Here is a 17,073-nt window from a genome sequence, read left to right as displayed (position 1 = left end):
TTGTAAATAATCATTATACGCCATGTTAACAATTTTAGTTTGTTACTAAGTTTGCTAACAAACTTTATGAGAGAAACACAAAACAAATAAATCAAGAGCATGTACGAAATTTTCCCTCTTGTAGGAAACAAACGAGTTGTATTTAGATCTGGCGTGTGTAAGACACGTGCCAAATGAGGCGTATTTGGCGCCTTCAAAGGAGGAATATTCTTCTTTTGAATATGGCCCCAATTATTGGCTTCAATTATTTGAAACAACTAATACCAATGCCTTACAACAAAAAATACGCACCTTCCATAAGTAGGACATTTGGTGACGGTTAATTGTCTAAACTGACGCCAATTAGGCATTATTGGAGTCGGTTGTTACAAACAACTGACTCCAATGACCTTTAGCATCGGTTCTATATGGAAACCGTTGCTAATAACCCATCGTTAACGCCCATTTCTGCACTAGTGTTAATAAGTAAATATCAACCATTATTTTTCTATTAGTGGTTAAGATTACAAACATGATCTCTCCAAAGATCGTGATTAAAAAAATAACTTACAAAAAAAGGGAAGGGTTGCCGCTCTTTTATACCGTAAGTAGGACAAATGAGTGTGCAATAGGAGAGAACGAGAGGATAATGGCAATTTTGTAAAGGTGTGATTTGATAAATGGAGGTAAATAGCTAGTATAGCTAAGAGTATATCAATGATAGCCTCTGACCATTTTAAGGCTTAGATTATAACAAAGAAGTGACAACTTAAGATCTCTGCAGAGTTACTGTCATACCTGACCTAAAATAAGATCAGATAAGACGGTGAGACATTACCACTGACTTATTATATAAACCAGTAGCAGTGTCTCTCTAATAAGGAGAAAAATCAAACCAAAGAGAATTCAAGAATATGAACAACCAAATTCTGGTTTATAGCTAAAATGACCAACATATGTTGTTTATAACCTAACCTTTTCATACGGAGTCTGATCAAGGCGATTCAAAAACCCCTGGAAACGTAACACAAAAATAAAGAACTTTCATTTGAGACTCCATAACAGATTCAACCTATATCTGGTCGAAAAATGCATCACAAAGTTCAGATATGAATCGATTTTTCCGCAGCACCTATATTGACAATTCTCTATTATCTAGCTCAAAGTTATGACTTACTCATATCCTATATCACACTATTCCACATGATTTCAACTTCATATACCAAATAATTGTTCAAGGTTACAACAAGATTACTCCAACACAAAAGCACTTAGAAGTGTATGCCTTAACATTATAATCACCAAACAAAAGGACACTACCAAAAACAAGTTATACAAGTGTCCTTAAACATATACTATCAACATATATGTACATGAATAGAATGGATGCAATATCCTAGAGACGACGTGAATCTCGTAGCCGTAACCGAACCTCGCCCTAGGATCGAGTACCTCTCTCGGTACCTTGCACTTCGTCGCCTAAAAAAAGGTTAAAAACATTTGGAAAAAATGAGACAAACATCTCAATAAGGAACTATCAACTACAGAAACCAACTTAACATAGCTACATATATACATTTATAAAAGATTTAATCAAAACCTTATAAAATATACTCAAACCATAAGTTCATAATATAATCAAGGTACTAAACCAAAAACCAAAAACTTAAAATCTTGTATCCATTCTTGAGTTCATCCCCTTATATTTCAATCATAATTCACAACATACTAGGTTCGTTTCTTCACATCTATACAATATTTTATCTAAGTTTTGTAAACATGCATAGAAAGAATCTCCATAAATGGAAAATCATCCATGAATACTTTCATGATATCTTCAATGAAATCATTAAAAATTGCAGTCATACAACATTGAAACGTTGCGGGTGCATTACATAGACCAAAAGGAATTCTTCTATAAGCAAAAGTTCCATAGAGACATGTGAAGGTTGTTATATCTTGGCCATCTGGGTAAATGTAAATTTGAAAGAATCCTGAATAACCATCTAGGAAACAATAAAATGCATGACCGACTATCCTCTCGATCATTTGATCAATGAAATGAAGAGGAAAATGATCTTTCCTGGTTGCCTTGTTTAGGTTCCTATAATCTATACAAACCCTCCAACATGTGGTGGTTCGCGTAGGTATTAACTCACCTTCATCATTTCTCACTACAGTCATACCTCCCTTCTTTGGTATACAATGGATCGGACTAACCCATTCACTATCTGAAATCGGATAAATGATTCAATTATCCAAAAGTTTTGTGCTTTCGTTTTTAACTACTTCTTTCATGTTCGGATTTAGGCATCTTTGCCTATCCTCTTTAGGGGGTTTACCTTCTTCTAAATGAATCCTATGCTTTACAATGTTGGGATTAATTCCCTTTAGGTTTGAAATTTGCCAACCTATACTTCCTATCGTATTTCTAACAACTTCTTTTAAACTTTTCTCTTGTTCATTAGTCAATTTGTTAGAGATAATTATCGCCTTCACCTAGAAAAGCGTATCTCAAAAGGCTGGGTAACTCTTTTAGTTCTCATTTTGGTGGTTTTAAAACTGAGGGTGGATTTGGTCTATCATCATGAATCAAAGGCTCTGGAGCCTTATCTTCCATTTCTTCTTCAACTATTGGTTCAATTTTACTTTCCTCTTTAACAACATCGTTAACACATTCGTCAACCAAATCAAGTTTCATACAAACGAATTCTTCCATGGGATATTTCATGGCTCTATTCATATTAAACTCAATTTTGTCTTCTCCTATTCTCAAAATTACTTTTCCTTCTGACACATTGACTAATGCACGTCCCGTATTCATAACGGTCTACCAAAAATTAGTGGACAATTAACGTCATATGCAAAGTCAAGTATAACAAAGTCGGTAGGAAAAATGAATTTATCGACTTTTATTAAAACATCTTCAATTATACCATATGGCTTCTTAGTGGTTTGATCCACTAATTGCAAAACCATATTAGTGCGTTTAATGTCTTCTTCTAGACTAACTTTTTGAATATAGACAATGGCATTAAGTTAATGATCGCTCCTAAGTCGCAAAGACAACTTGGGAAGTTGATATCTCCCAATTTACAAGGGATGGTAAAACATCCAGGTTATTTTAACTTAGTTGGCAAATGACTTGATATGATTGAACTACAATCTTCGGTTAAAACTATGGATGAAATGCCTTCCCAACTTATTTTCTTAGAAATTAAATCCTTCAAAAACTTACCATAGTTAGGAATTTGAGTTATCGCATCCATAAATGTCAAATTAATATGTAAATTTTTAAGTTTGTCTAAAAATGTCAAAAGTTGTTTATCATAGTCCTTGTTTCAGACTTTATGTGGAAAAGGTAGTTTTGGTGAAAATGCACTTGCATTAGCATCTTTGGGCGAACTTTTCGAATTTGCATTCACTTCTATGGACTTTGTTGTCAAATCACTTCCCTGCAAAATGTTAGTAGTACTTCCGGGCATTTTCGGACCTAAATAATGTTTTCCCGACCTAAGAGTTATAGCCTTAACCTGCTCTTTAGGATTTTCTTCCGTATGGTTAGGAAGACTACCCTCCTTTCGGGATGGAATTGACTTAGCAATTTGTCCAATTTGTACTTCCAAATTATGGATACTAGATGAATGGTTCTTAATCAATTTATCAAACTTGTTCTCAATACGTTTAAAACCTTCATCGTGGTTGTTAATTTTACCACCAATAGTATCTATAAATTTATCAATTTTAGAAGATAATGTGCCAATAGTGTCCCTTGATTGATTTTGATAATTATTAGTTCTACCTTGATTGGCACCAGTATTGTTATTCTCTTTCCAACTAAAGTTAGGGTTGTTTCTCCCTCCGAGATTATAGGTATTCGAATAGGGGTTATTGATTTGATTCTGTTCTTGGACAAAATTTACCTGTTCTACCTCATCCGTACCACTACAATCCATATCAACTTGGATGGGGTTTCCATTAATGTAACATGGTGTCATAAACTTGTCAATTTTGTGCGAAAGCGCAGAAAATTGGGCTTGTAACATTGCAATAGGGTCAAGATTAACTATACCTTTAATAGATGACGAAGTCAAGGATGATGGTTTTGGAGTAACTGGTGTATGTGCGCGTTCGGCAGGCCACATGCTACTGTTAATTGCCATTTCCTCTAAAAGTTCTTTTGCTTCAGTAGATGTGTTCTTCATAAATAACCCTCCCGACATAGCATCTAGTGAACCTCTTGTTGTGGGATTTATTCCATTATAAAAAGTTTGCATTAAAAGTTCATCGGGCAAATGGTGGTGTGGGCACATAAACGTTAAAGTTCTTTGAAACGTTCCCATGCTTCATACAAGGTTTCATTTTCATGTTGTGTAAATTATGTAAGTTCTTTTATAATTTTTGCTGATTTGGCTAGGGGAAAATATTTGGATAAAAATGCTTGGGCTAATTGGTTCCAAGTTTGGAATGTTCCGGCCGGCATAAAATTCAACCAAGATTTAGCCCTGTCCTTCAAAGTTAAAGGAAAAAGGCGAAGTTTGACTGCTTCGGTAGAAACGTCCGTAATTTTAAAGGTGTCACAAATCTCAAGAAAGTTGGTCAAATGGGCGTTAGGGTTTTCGTTAGGCAATCCATAAAACGTCACACTATTTTGTAACATGTTTAGCAAAGCTGGTTTAATTTCAAATTGGTGTGCATTTATTTGGGGTCTAACTATACTATTCGCAACACCTTCAACTCTTGGTGTAGCGAAATCCATAAGTCTAGGGGGATCTGCCATTTTCACTGGTTGTGGTTCTTGATTCTGTGTCTCTTTGTTCTTTTTCTTTTTATTTTTATTTTTCTTAATCGTTCTTTCAATTTATGGATCGAGTGATTCCGGTTGAATGCCCGAACTTCTAGTACTACGCATGAACTGAAATTACATGCACGAACTGAAATTACCTTCAAAAAAAATTGAAAAACAAATTTGTTAGTAAAATTAATATATAATATGTAAATAATAATATAAGTATCAAAAAAACCTAGATTCGGAATAAAATACAAAAAAAATATTATTATTTAAAAAAAAATCTTGGCGTTCCCCGGCAACGGTGCCAAAAACTTGTTGAGCGATTTCTGTAAGTGCACGGTTTTCGCTTGTAGTAATAAAAAGATATCGAACCCATAGGGAACGCTTTGATATATAAAAACTTATTTATTTTGATTAAATTTGTTTTCTCTAGGTTTAATAGAAAATCGTTTATTGGTTTAAATGGATTAAATGGTTATGGATTCAGAATCCAATTCTGTCAATAGTTTAAATTACAATTGCAGAAATTATGTTTAGGAACAAATAAAATTCAAGACTAGTATATACAAAGCAAGAAAACAACTTATAACTTTGATTAGATTATCAGTGTGTAACAATTTATCGATTAATTCAATTACCGGGCTTTGAACTGCAGACAATCTTTCTACGGTCGGATAAGATCGCATACCTTAATCAAATTGGTATTTTATATTTAATAAATCGTGGTCTCGTAGATACCAAATATAAATCCTAATTCTCTTAAGTGTTCAACAAAGTTTTCATGGAAATATAATTTGTGTAAAAAGGTTTTTATTAAAAACACAAGGTTTATTACTTTTAAGAATATCGCTAGATCAGACTTCAAAATAACAACAGTAGAAATGAGTTGCATTGAAAATATAATTTATTAATTTGTTATGAATTGTCATAAGTTAACAGAGAAAAAGAAGCTTGGATAGCATTTTAACTAATTGAGTTTCGGGTTGTCAATCCTTTCTTCAACTTCGTAGGCTTATCAAACCCTGGGGCGCTTCCTGCACTGGTTATTCTCACTGAATCTTTGAAATAGAAACTGCGGTCGGTCTTCTATAGAGTGTAAACTTGACTTAGAATAATACTCGAACTTAAACGACAATATCTGTGTTTGTATCTAACTAATTGAACAACTTGTGTACAACAAGTATGCTTTTACAAAATTGCAAACTAGAATCTCTAACTATCTAACTCTCTTGAATGCTGAAATGAATCCTTTATTTATAGTTGATGAAGAGTCTTGTTGAAGTGTCGTGCCCGCTGGTGAAAAGTCGTTTCTATCCGGATGAATAGACGTGTTGTTTTGAATTGAAAACATGAAAAATGTGTTCTGTATTCTTGCTGTTTCTGTCGAGATTATGGAAATCTCGGTAGCGTCTTTGGATTGAGGAAGTTTAAGCACGAATTTGAGTTTCCTTCATAGGAAAACGCGTGTCGCGATCGAGATATTGGGAATCTCGGTCGCGACAGAGACTTTTGTCTCTGTTCCAAGATTGTTCCCAAGTCCTTCGTAGCGGCCTCTGAATCGTACGTGCCTTTTAACTTGTAAATGTGATTTCTCTCTCGTTTTTGCTCCGTTTTAGCTCCTATTTGGATTTTTCCAAATAATTTAGTACCTTGCAAAATAGAAACAAATATAGATGTCAAAGTATTCTAAATGAATATAATCAACATGATTTCAATACGAAACGGACGTAATTATTGATGTTATTTTAGGTATATTTTGGGCTTATCAACTATGGAGGGTGACATGGGTCATTATGCTCGTATCTTGATTGATGTGGAGCTTTCTAAGGAAATTCAATACAAACTAATAAGGGTGGATACTGACACCTCAATACATTGGATTTCCCTTGAATATGAAAGGCTTTTTGACTTATGCTCCATTGGTCATTATGCTGGAGCTTGTAGGAGGAACCTTCATCGTGAAAAACATGTTGACATAAAGCAAAGAAATGGGAAGAAAAAGATGGGATCTCCCGAGCCCCGAGGTAGGTCTGTTACTCAGATTTGGAAACAAAAGCCAAGAGTTCACATTGATACTGGTGAATCCTCTAAAGGGGCTCCTGCCAAAGGAGAATCTGTCAAACCTAATAACTGTGACTTGCAAATGGTACTTCATAGTTTAGTTAAGATTAGTGAATTGGTTCTTGATTCTGATTCTGGCACGACCCCTGTCTCTCCTTCTCTTGGCTTTCCATCTTATCAACTTGATAAAGAGCTGGGAATCTTGGGTTGGCAAACCTCTCACCCCAATCCTCAGGTTTCTGAATTTCCTAATTTGCAAATCATTGACCATTCAGAAAATAGTGATAGTTTGCAGGTGGTTAATGATCCAGAGGAAAAGACTTGGTCTAAAGTCCAGAAAAGGAAGAAGCACAAAGATAACAGCATTCCCCTTGAGGTCAGGGGTAAACGGCATAGCAAGCCGCCTGTGCGGTTTCAATGATTGTGTTATTTTGGAATTGTAGGGGCATCGGTAATGATCGCACTCAACAAGCCCTGAAGCTTCTGTGCCAACAACATCGTCCTGATTTTTTGTGTCTTGTAGAACCTCTTGTTTGTTTTAGTGACACTTCTGATCAGTTTTGGAGATCTCTGGGTCTATCTCTCTTTGCCTGGAATGATAAGGATTCGTCGACTCTTTGGCTTCTTTCTAGGGATGCTTCTTCTCTTTCTCTTCATTCTTCTCATGTCCAACATGTTACTGTTCAACGCCAGTGGGGTGGTAAGTCTTTTCTGCTTTTTTTTTTGTCTATGGTAGTAACCTGGCTTCGGAAAGAAAGGAGTTGTGGTCTTGTCTTTATAGTTGTGCCTTTACACACAATAATTGTTTGGTGTTTGGGGATTTCAATGCTATTACGGGATCTCATGAGAAGCTTGGTTCCCCTCCTGCTGTTGGATCCTGCAGGGAATTCAGGAATTTTATTGATGATTGTGATCTTATTGATATTGATACTTTGGGTCAGAGGTTTACTTGGTCCAATGGTCGGCATGGGGCGGCTCATGTTGAATGTCTCCTGGATAGAGCTTTGGTGTCAGAGGGCTTTTTAGATTCTTGGGACTCTATCTCTTGCACGACTTTGGCAAAGTATAGTTTTGATCATTGCCCGATGCTCCTTTAATGCAGAATTGGGGAACCAAAGATAGCTAGGTTCAGATTCCATGTCATGTACACTAATGATTCTTTAAAGGGGGTAATTGCTAATCACTGGACAACATCCCACATCTCTCTCCCTCCTGCACAACTATTATGTCATAAACTTTGCACTCTTAGGTCTATTCTTAGGGAATGGAATAAAAATGTGTTTGGCAGAATTGATTCTAATAGGGTATTGCTATATACCGCTCCTAAATTCCGGTTCACCGCACCCTTTTGACCATATTTCCCTTCTCATTTTTTTTCCCAAAACCTTAAAAACTCTCTCTACTTTTCTCTCCCGAGCACAAATCCCGAATTTGACAAAAATGGATCAAAGCATTCCCGAAGACAATGAGTTCGAACACGAGGTAATATTACGATTATTAAAAACGTTATTTAGGTATTTTCGTTTTTTTTTATTTTGGTTTTTGCCTGGGCGGGTGGCGCATACCACCCTTTCCCTAGGCCGAACGGATGAACTACCCGTTCGGCCTACGGAACGGGTGGTATGCGCCACTCGCTCCACCCATGGAACGGGTGGTACGCGCCACCCGCTCCACCCTTGAAACGGGCAGTACGCGCCACCTGCTCCACCCTTGGAACGGGCAGTACGCGCTGCCCGTTTCCACCTATGGTGAAACGGGCAGCCTGCCCGTTCAGGCAAAAATGGGCAGAAATTGCCTCGAATTATTTTTGCACGGGAGAAATAGCCCCGAAGTATTTTTTTTTGTAATTTTAATGTCAATTTTTCGTATATTCAGGTACCGATAGAAGATTGGAACCCCGATAACATTGATTATAGTTCGCGTTTCATAATGGATACCGTTTTCCCCTCAAGTCAGGATGCTATTGATTGGGCAAAAAAGATAGCTATTCAGAATGGGTTTGATATTGTAATATCTTCGCACAAACATGGGGGAAAACAGAAGCTGTTGCGATGTTCACGGGGTGAACGATATAGAGGTGTTGTGAAAATTGATGAAGATCCTGCAATTAGGAAAAGTAAAACTAAAGCGTGCCGCTGTAAATTTCAGATTAAAGCCTATCAACATGCAGACCTTTCTGGATGGGGGATACAGGCTAAGGCTGGGTTAACTGGAATGCATAACCATACAATGCGTATGTATCTAGAGGGAAGTCGGCAAATGAGCGGACTCAGTATCGCATCTAAACAAATTGTGCGTGATATGACTTCAGCTCAAGCAAAGCCTTGTGCTATTTTAGCAGCAGTTAAAGAAAAACACCCAGAGGACAACTCAGTAATTAAACACATATATAATTACAGGGACAAAATGAGGAGGGACGGGTTTGAAGGTAGAGACCTGGCTAGTCAATTCTACGATATTGATGTGGAGAACAAATATGTCAATTACACACAGGCTGATTCAGGTGTGATAACGTATGTGTTCATGGCACATCCAGAGTCAGTTGATATGTTCAGGACTTACCACTGGTACATCGGCATTGATTCAACGTACAAAACAAACAAGTACAAAATGCCGTTTGTTGAGATTGTGGGGATGACGCCATGCAATAATAACTTCAAGATAGCGTATGCTATTGTTAAAGACGAGACCGAAGGGAGCTATCGTTGGATTTTGCAAATGCTGAAGATTTTGATTGGGGATGATCTTAACCCGACCGTTGTTGTTAGTGACAGGGAGCTTGGGTTATTAAAGCCGATCCAAGAAGTTTTTCCACAAGCAGCGCACTTGCTATGCACTTGGCATATAAATAAGGATGTGGAAGATCGTGTATATAGAATCATGGGAGATAAAGGCCTTGCCTCTAAATTCAAGAATGGCAGATGGAGAACAATATTAGAATCATTAACCATTGAGGAGTACGAGACCAATCTTATGATGATGAAGGATAAGATGAGCAGGTTCAAAGGAGTTATCTCGTATGTTGAGGAGACGTGGTTGGTGCATAAGGAGAAGTTTGTTGTTGCTTGGACAAAGGAGTTCCTACATTTTGGCAACACAACTACTTGTCGAGTGGAGAGCGAACATGCTAGTCTAAAGCAATGGCTCAATACGGCAACTGGCTCCCTTGACACGGTATGGCAGAAGGTTCACAAGCAGATTGAATCACAAGCAACCAATATAAGGTATTTGCAATTTCTTCTACTGCAATTTAGGAATTTGCATTTATGTTTGTATCATTTCACTAACTAATAATAATTTTGTCTTCGTATCAGGTACATGCTTGAGCAGTCCCGGCTTCGTCAAGCAGTCACTTTCGCCGGACGCCCATTAAGCCAACTTGTATTCAAAGTCTCTCACTACTGTCTGCAGTTGTTGAATCAAGAGTTAGAGCGCATGAGAGGGTTGAGCCATGAAGTGTACGTGCGTTGCGGTTGTGTATTGAGAACATCGCATCAGATACCATGTGCATACGAGCTGAAACGAGCTTGTTATCTGGAACAAATGATCAGTACTGAGAGTGTTCATGTGTTTTGGAGAACACTTTTAATCAATCATGGTCACACTGATGAAAATGACGGGCGTAATGATCTGAACGAGGAGCAGCGATATTCTCAGTCCTTAGTGGACCAGGTCTCTAAAGGCGACCCATCCTTAATGCGTAATATTTCAATGTTTATCCATGATCAACTACACCCTGATCAAGCTCAGTACACCGAACCCGATGTCAAAATTCACGTGCGAGGGCGACCTAAGCTCAATACACCCTGAAATTTCTCATGAGGTTCATCGAACTTATCCTTACTCGATCGTGCAAAATTGGGATCGCTATAAATTAGAGGTTCGAGTACTACAGAGTATCAGCGCTTCAAAGAACGATTACCTTCCAGGACGAGCTTGGCCAAGAAATAGAGGAAATGCTCCATGGAACATTTTTCCTGTGGAATATGAGATGAATATTGCAGAGGAGAAAGAGATATACCTTGCAATACAGTCAGGTGTACCAGCGACATCTTCACCAAACATTGACGAGTACGAAGAAGATAGTGACTAATGTATTTTTTTTTTCCGTTTATGTCGTTGTAATGTATTTTTTCAGTTTATGTCGTTGTAATGTATTTTTTCAGTTTATGTCGTTGTAATGTATTTTTTCAGTTTATGCTGTTTATGTCGTTGTAATGTATTCTTAAATTTGCAATAATAACGAAGCGTACCACAAAAAAATGATAATATCAAAATACCAAATTCAGTCATAATAGTACTAAAATACTTCGAAATACAGTCATAACTCACTTGGCCAAATGCTAAGCACCCATAATCTGCTCTAACGACTGCCTATATACAATCGCAGCATCCTCATCCAGATGACTCATGTGATCCAACACAGTTTCACCCCAGCCAGCTAATCGACTAACCCACTGTAAAAAGTAAGGAACAAAAAACAGAGTTAATATCACTTCACACTTCAGTAAATATCATTTCACATTAGTAGATCAGTAAAGAAAAACCAAAAATAACTTACAATCTCACTGTTCGAGCGAGTATAAACAGTCGGTCCGGGTGCAACAATCTCCGGAAGTAGACGAGGGTGTGAGTGACGGGTGTACCAATGCATGTACTGATCCTCACAATCTGATGGAGTATGTGGTGGAGTGAATACAGACAATATAAGGACGGCTGACTGGGGAAAAGAGTCCTAAATACCCTGCACCATCACAGCTGGCACCTCTACACGATACTTCAAACTGGTCCACGGACGCACAACCTTAGAAGGCTGCAATATCGGTCTAGGAATGGTCTGCACATGTCCAAGCTGTCGAAGGCATCGCCCTGGCATGTACGGCTCGATCATATCCCGATACCGTATCCATCCAGCGTATAGAGTCCTCGGGGTCTCCGTAATGGCATCAGGGCCATACGGCATCCACATCACCTACAGATGTATAAAATTACATTAACACATACAAGTAATACAAATTTGTTTTAATTGAACAGTATTTATAATTATATAGCAACTATACCTCATCTGCCGTCAACACATCAAGCCGGGCACAAAATGCTCTCAGCCGCTCATCGCTCTTCTCCATCGATATAGATGGCCACAACGAAGCCCTAGGAAGATCCGGGTCAACTGTAACTGCCTCTCGATGTGGCCTGAAGCAAGGAAAATACTCGTAAATCCAAGACTGGAGCAATGTCATACAACCCGTCATCTGCCCGCAGTCTCCTCTGGTAGCAATACCAAGATGACGGTATAGATATGCTAGTGCAGCTGATCCCCAAGAAAGTCCAACGGCTCCAGCTGCCGAGTCCTACACCTCTAACAGACAAGAAGGTCGGATGCGGTCACCACTCTTGTCTACGAACAAGGTGGAACCGAGCATCAGCCACGTCCAAGCTATAGCCTGGGTCTCAAGAATCCGATCACCTCTACAGTGCTCCATGACGGAAGCGGCTCGTATACCACCAGAAGAATAATGACGGGCATCTAACTCAACCCGAGTCATCCCAAACAAATCCATCACGCACTCTTTAAGCTCATCAATACTCGCATCAGCAGTCACCATGGCACCATCTACGGGGATGCGCAATATCTCCCACACATCATGCATCAAAATGGTCATCTCGCCAAACGGCATGTGAAATGATGACGTGTCTGGCTGCCACCGCTCTACAAATGCCGTGATCAGAGCAGCATCTATGTGACTATACATAATACCAGGTAAATGGAACATGCCAGATGACTCGATACGCGACTGAATTGTCCTGGAAGAACCACTGTACCATGATCTCAGCTTCGAGCAATACCCTGATCTGGTATGACACCTAAGGACGCCCCTATCCTGACCGACCCAGATAGCACATGCAACATGTCCCAGAAAGCTCGGGATCACAGCACCATCAAATGGACCCCCGGGTACGGGGTCCTTCACAACCCAGTCATCCTCTATAACACTCATCGATCGCTTGCTGCTACCTGAAATTACAGTAAACAGTTTACATTAAATTTTTGGTATATTTTCCAATAATCACGCTTAAAACAAATAAAAATAAGCAGATTTTTAAATTTCTCTTACCAGAAGAAGATCCTGCGGTAGAAGAAAATCATCTGTCTCGACCCCTCGTCACGACGCCACGATGTATGGGGATAGTATCAGAACTAGGACGATGCATAGAGGCATCTCCGTCCATCTCTATATCAGCCGCCTCATCCTGTCCCTCAGCACGCTCCACCTGTGCTGCATGTGCCCTCCGGGCGTCCGCCATGAACCGCTACTGCTCCGTCCGCTCCCGCCGAGCAGATGCAGTAACAGGATGTGAAGACGTGTGTCTGGGGTCAGATCCCGCCTCATCCTGTAATATTATTTATTTATTATATTCAATTTACCATAAATTTTTTATTTTTTATATGTTCGGGTCTTCCTACGCCCGGTCCGTACAAATTTTTTTAAAAAAAAAATAAAATTTGGCCCTTTTTGGCCTGGGCGGGTGGCTTACACCACCTGGCCTAGGGCCCAAACGGGTGCGGCGCACCAGTCGGCCATAGGGCCGACTAGTGCGCCGCAAACGTTTGGCCCGTAGGCCAAACGGGCGCGTCATGCGCTCCACCATAAGGTGGAGCGCACGTCTTATATGCGTTCCACCTTAGATGGAACGCGTGCGGCGAGCGATCCACCTTATGGTGGAGCGCGTGCGCCGCGCGATCCACCTTACGGTGGAACGCGTGCGCCGCGCGCTCCACCATACGGTGGATCGCTCGCCGCGCACTTGTTCCACCTACGGTGGAACGCATAGTTCGTGCGTTCCACCGTAGGTGGAACAAGAAAATCGCACCCGCCTGGTGCGATTTCTAGGATTTTTTTCCCGAATTTCAGCCCCAAAAATCACTAATTCGTTAATGATTTGAACGGAAAAACTTACCATAATACCCATGTATCCTTTGCCGATGCCTACTTTTCGTGCCATCTCGTTTTAGGTCGGTTTTTTGAAAACGGAAAGAAAGTAGAGAGGATTTGGAATTTTCAAAATTCTTGTTTGAAATAATGAGAAGGGAAATATGGTCAACAGGGTGCGGTGAAACGGAATTAGGGGGCGGTATATAGTTGCCCACTATCCACCTGGAAGAAGTTCATCTTGCAGATATTCAAAAGCAAATTTCAGAGCAAGGAGATTCTCCAGAGTTGAGTAGTGCTGCTTCTGCCGCCTGCTCCAACCTTGATTTACAACTTCTTCCATAGGAGATGATTTATAGAGAGCAAAGCCGTGTTAAGTGGCTTAAAGAGGGGGATAGGAACACTAGTTTTTTTGCAAAGGTCTGCTAGAGTTAGAAAGACATGGACCGACATTCATCATTTGAGGATCGATGATGGGGGTCCCACTTCTGACACGGTAAGATTATCTGATCATGTAATTGAGTATTTCTCCAATTAATGAGGTAATTCCCAACTTAGTAACTTCTTTGGAAAATGAGGAATTAATTTCTAAACCTTCCATTGAAGCTATTAAAGACACGGTCTTTTCCATAGATCCTGACAGTGCCCCTGGCCCTGATGGTTTTGGGGGAACTTTTTATCGTTTCTTTTGGGATATTGTAGGGAAGGATGTTTGTACAATGGTGCAGGTTTTCTTTGATCATGGTTGCATCCTGCCTGGTTTAAACTCTAGTATTATGGATCTAATTCCTAAAGTTGCTGAAGCTGACAGAATAGAGAATTTTCGTCCAATTGTGATGAGTAACTTTGGTTTCAAAATCATCTCAAAAATTCTTGCAGACCGCCTTGCAGTTATTGCAACAAGGATCGTCTCTCCCAACCAATATGGTTTCCTTAAAGGTAGAAGCATTCATCAGTGCATTGCCTTAGCTTCTGAGGGAGTTAATATTCTTGACAGAAAACATTTTGGTGGACACATGGCCTTAAAAATTGATATTCGTAAGGCTTTTGATACTTTAGACTGAACTTCCTCTTGGCTGTGTTGGATTCCTTTGGTTTTTCTCTCACTTTCAGGGATTGGATCCTTAACATTCCGGCATCTGCTCGTATTTCTATGGTGATTAGTGGTTCTCCAAAGGGTTAGTTTTCTTATTCTATAGGGGTTAGGCAAAGGGACCCCCTCTCTCCTCTTCTGTTTGACATTGCTGAGGATTTTTTCTCTCGTTGGCTTGCTAAGATGGTGAGGGAGGGTACTTATTCTCCTATGTATTATTCTGGAGGAAATTATTTTCTCTCTCATCTTCTTTTTGCTGATGACATGCTCATTTTTGGAGTGGCATCCTTGAGCAACTTGCATGCACTCAAGGATTTCCTCCTACTCTATGGATAGATCTCCGGTCAGCAGGTTAGTTGGGACAAATCTGCTGTCTTTTTTGGTTCTCAGGTGAGTCCTCCGAGGAGGGTTCATCTTGCTCACTGTCTTGGCATCTGTTTGGAGTCTCTTCCTTTCAGTTACTTAGGAGTCCCTCTATTTAAAAGAGCTCCAAGGGCTCGTCATCTCGGCAGCCTTGCCTATAAATTTCTCTCTCAATTTAATAAGTGGAAAAGTAGCTATCTCTCCTTTGCAGGGCGTTTAACTCTAATTAAGTCTGCTATTACTGGATCTCTGGTTCACTCATTCTTGATCCATAAGTGGCCAGTGGGATTGTTGAATAAGCTCAATAGAAGTGTTAGGAATTTCCTTTGGACGGGCTGTATTAATCACAGGAAGCTAATCACGGTTCCCTGTCAGACTTGTTGCAAAAGTTTGGAGGGTGGAGGTTTGGGTATTAAGGACTTTAGGATCTTTAACCAGGCTCTCTTGGGTAAGATGTGTTGGGAATTAATTCAAGGAACCAGTCTAGCCATTTCTCTGATGAAGTCTAGATTTCTGGCTGTCTCTAGTTTGCCTAAAGCTACCATTGCTCCTTCCTCGATTTGGTCTTCTTGTAAGTTTGTTTATTCATCCATTTGGGACCAGACCTTTTGGTGGATTGGCCAGTCTTCAACGCTCAATTTGTGGATAGATAGGTGGATCATTCCATCGGTGGTGGACAGATTGGGTCTTGATCATCAGGATAAGCGTTCTTGCTATAAATCCGTTGATGGTTTTTTGGTAAATTTGGAGTGGCTTGACTTAGGTACTCTACCTTTAGTTGTTCAAGATAGTATTCAATCTATTCACCGAGGTAGAGATGATATTGATTTCTACGCTTGGCAACCCTCTACGAAGGGTATTTTCACTACCAAAGAGTACTATTCGATTATCAGTCCTAGTTCATCCTCGGTGGACTGGTATAAATTTGTTTGGAATGCTCACACTCCCCCTTCTCGTTCCTTAACTTTCTATAGAGTTTTGCATGGACGGGTTCCAACTCACGACCTCTTGCAGTGTCTAGGATTCTCCATTGCCTCTCGTTGTGTTCTATGTGGTAAGGATGCTGAGTCCACTAACCACTTATTCATTAGCTATTCTTTTGCAGATTCTCTTTGGAGGGCCCTTGAGATTTATTTTGACTGCTATTTGCCTCCGTCATTCCCAATTCATCAACTTCTTCAGCACTTTTTATAGCATTCATTTTGGCTCACAGGTGTCGATGATCTGGCATGTTGCCGCTGTCACTTGCATCTGGTTAATCTGGCATTGCAGGAATGAAGCAATCTTTAAGGAAGTTTTTCTTTCTATTCAACATTCGAAGATCACCCTCTTTCGAATGATTTGAGAGTCCTTTGCCACTTCTAAAGGGTTTTGCTCTTCGTGGAGTGATGATGTTGTCTTCTAGCTTCTCCTAGGCCGCCTCTTGCTCCCAACATTATTCCAGTCCATTGGCTTAAACCTCCTCTGGGCTAGGTTAAAGTCAATATGGACGGCTCTGCTTTTGGCACACCTGGCGAGGCAGGAGCGGGAGGTATTTTTTGCAACTATCGAGGATTTCCCAAAGGCTGTTTTGCCTTTTCTACCCATCCTTCTTTGCTTATATGGCTGAATTGATAGCCGTTATTTTCGCAATTCAGCTTGCTTCGGAGAAAAATTGGCATCAGCTTTGGGTTGAGTCAGACTCAATGTACGTAGTTAATCTGCTTAGATAGAGTTCCATGGATGTTCCTTGGAGTATTCGAGAAAAGTGGTTGCATTGTGTCAGCATTTGCTCTAGGATGAACATTCTCTTTTCACACATCTTTAGGGAAGGAAATGGAGTTGCTGATGCATTGGCAAAGTTTGGAGTCTCT

At 39.8% G+C, this 17,073-nt stretch overlaps 1 non-coding gene across 1 annotated transcript; it reads left to right on the top strand.

Annotated features, from left to right (window-relative positions):
* The first annotated feature begins 4,272 nt into the window (after nucleotides 1-4,272).
* Nucleotides 4,273-4,381, top strand: LOC136221325 (small nucleolar RNA R71). Its single transcript, XR_010685098.1, has one exon. It is a non-coding gene; the product is annotated as a small nucleolar RNA R71 (small nucleolar RNA).
* Nucleotides 4,382-17,073: the final 12,692 nt, after the last annotated feature.

Source organism: Euphorbia lathyris, chromosome 2 (assembly GCF_963576675.1).
Source record: "Euphorbia lathyris chromosome 2, ddEupLath1.1, whole genome shotgun sequence".
NCBI lineage: Eukaryota > Viridiplantae > Streptophyta > Magnoliopsida > Malpighiales > Euphorbiaceae > Euphorbia > Euphorbia lathyris.
The sequence above is the reverse complement of the archived record's forward strand: the minus strand, read 5'-3'. Positions and strand labels throughout refer to the sequence as shown.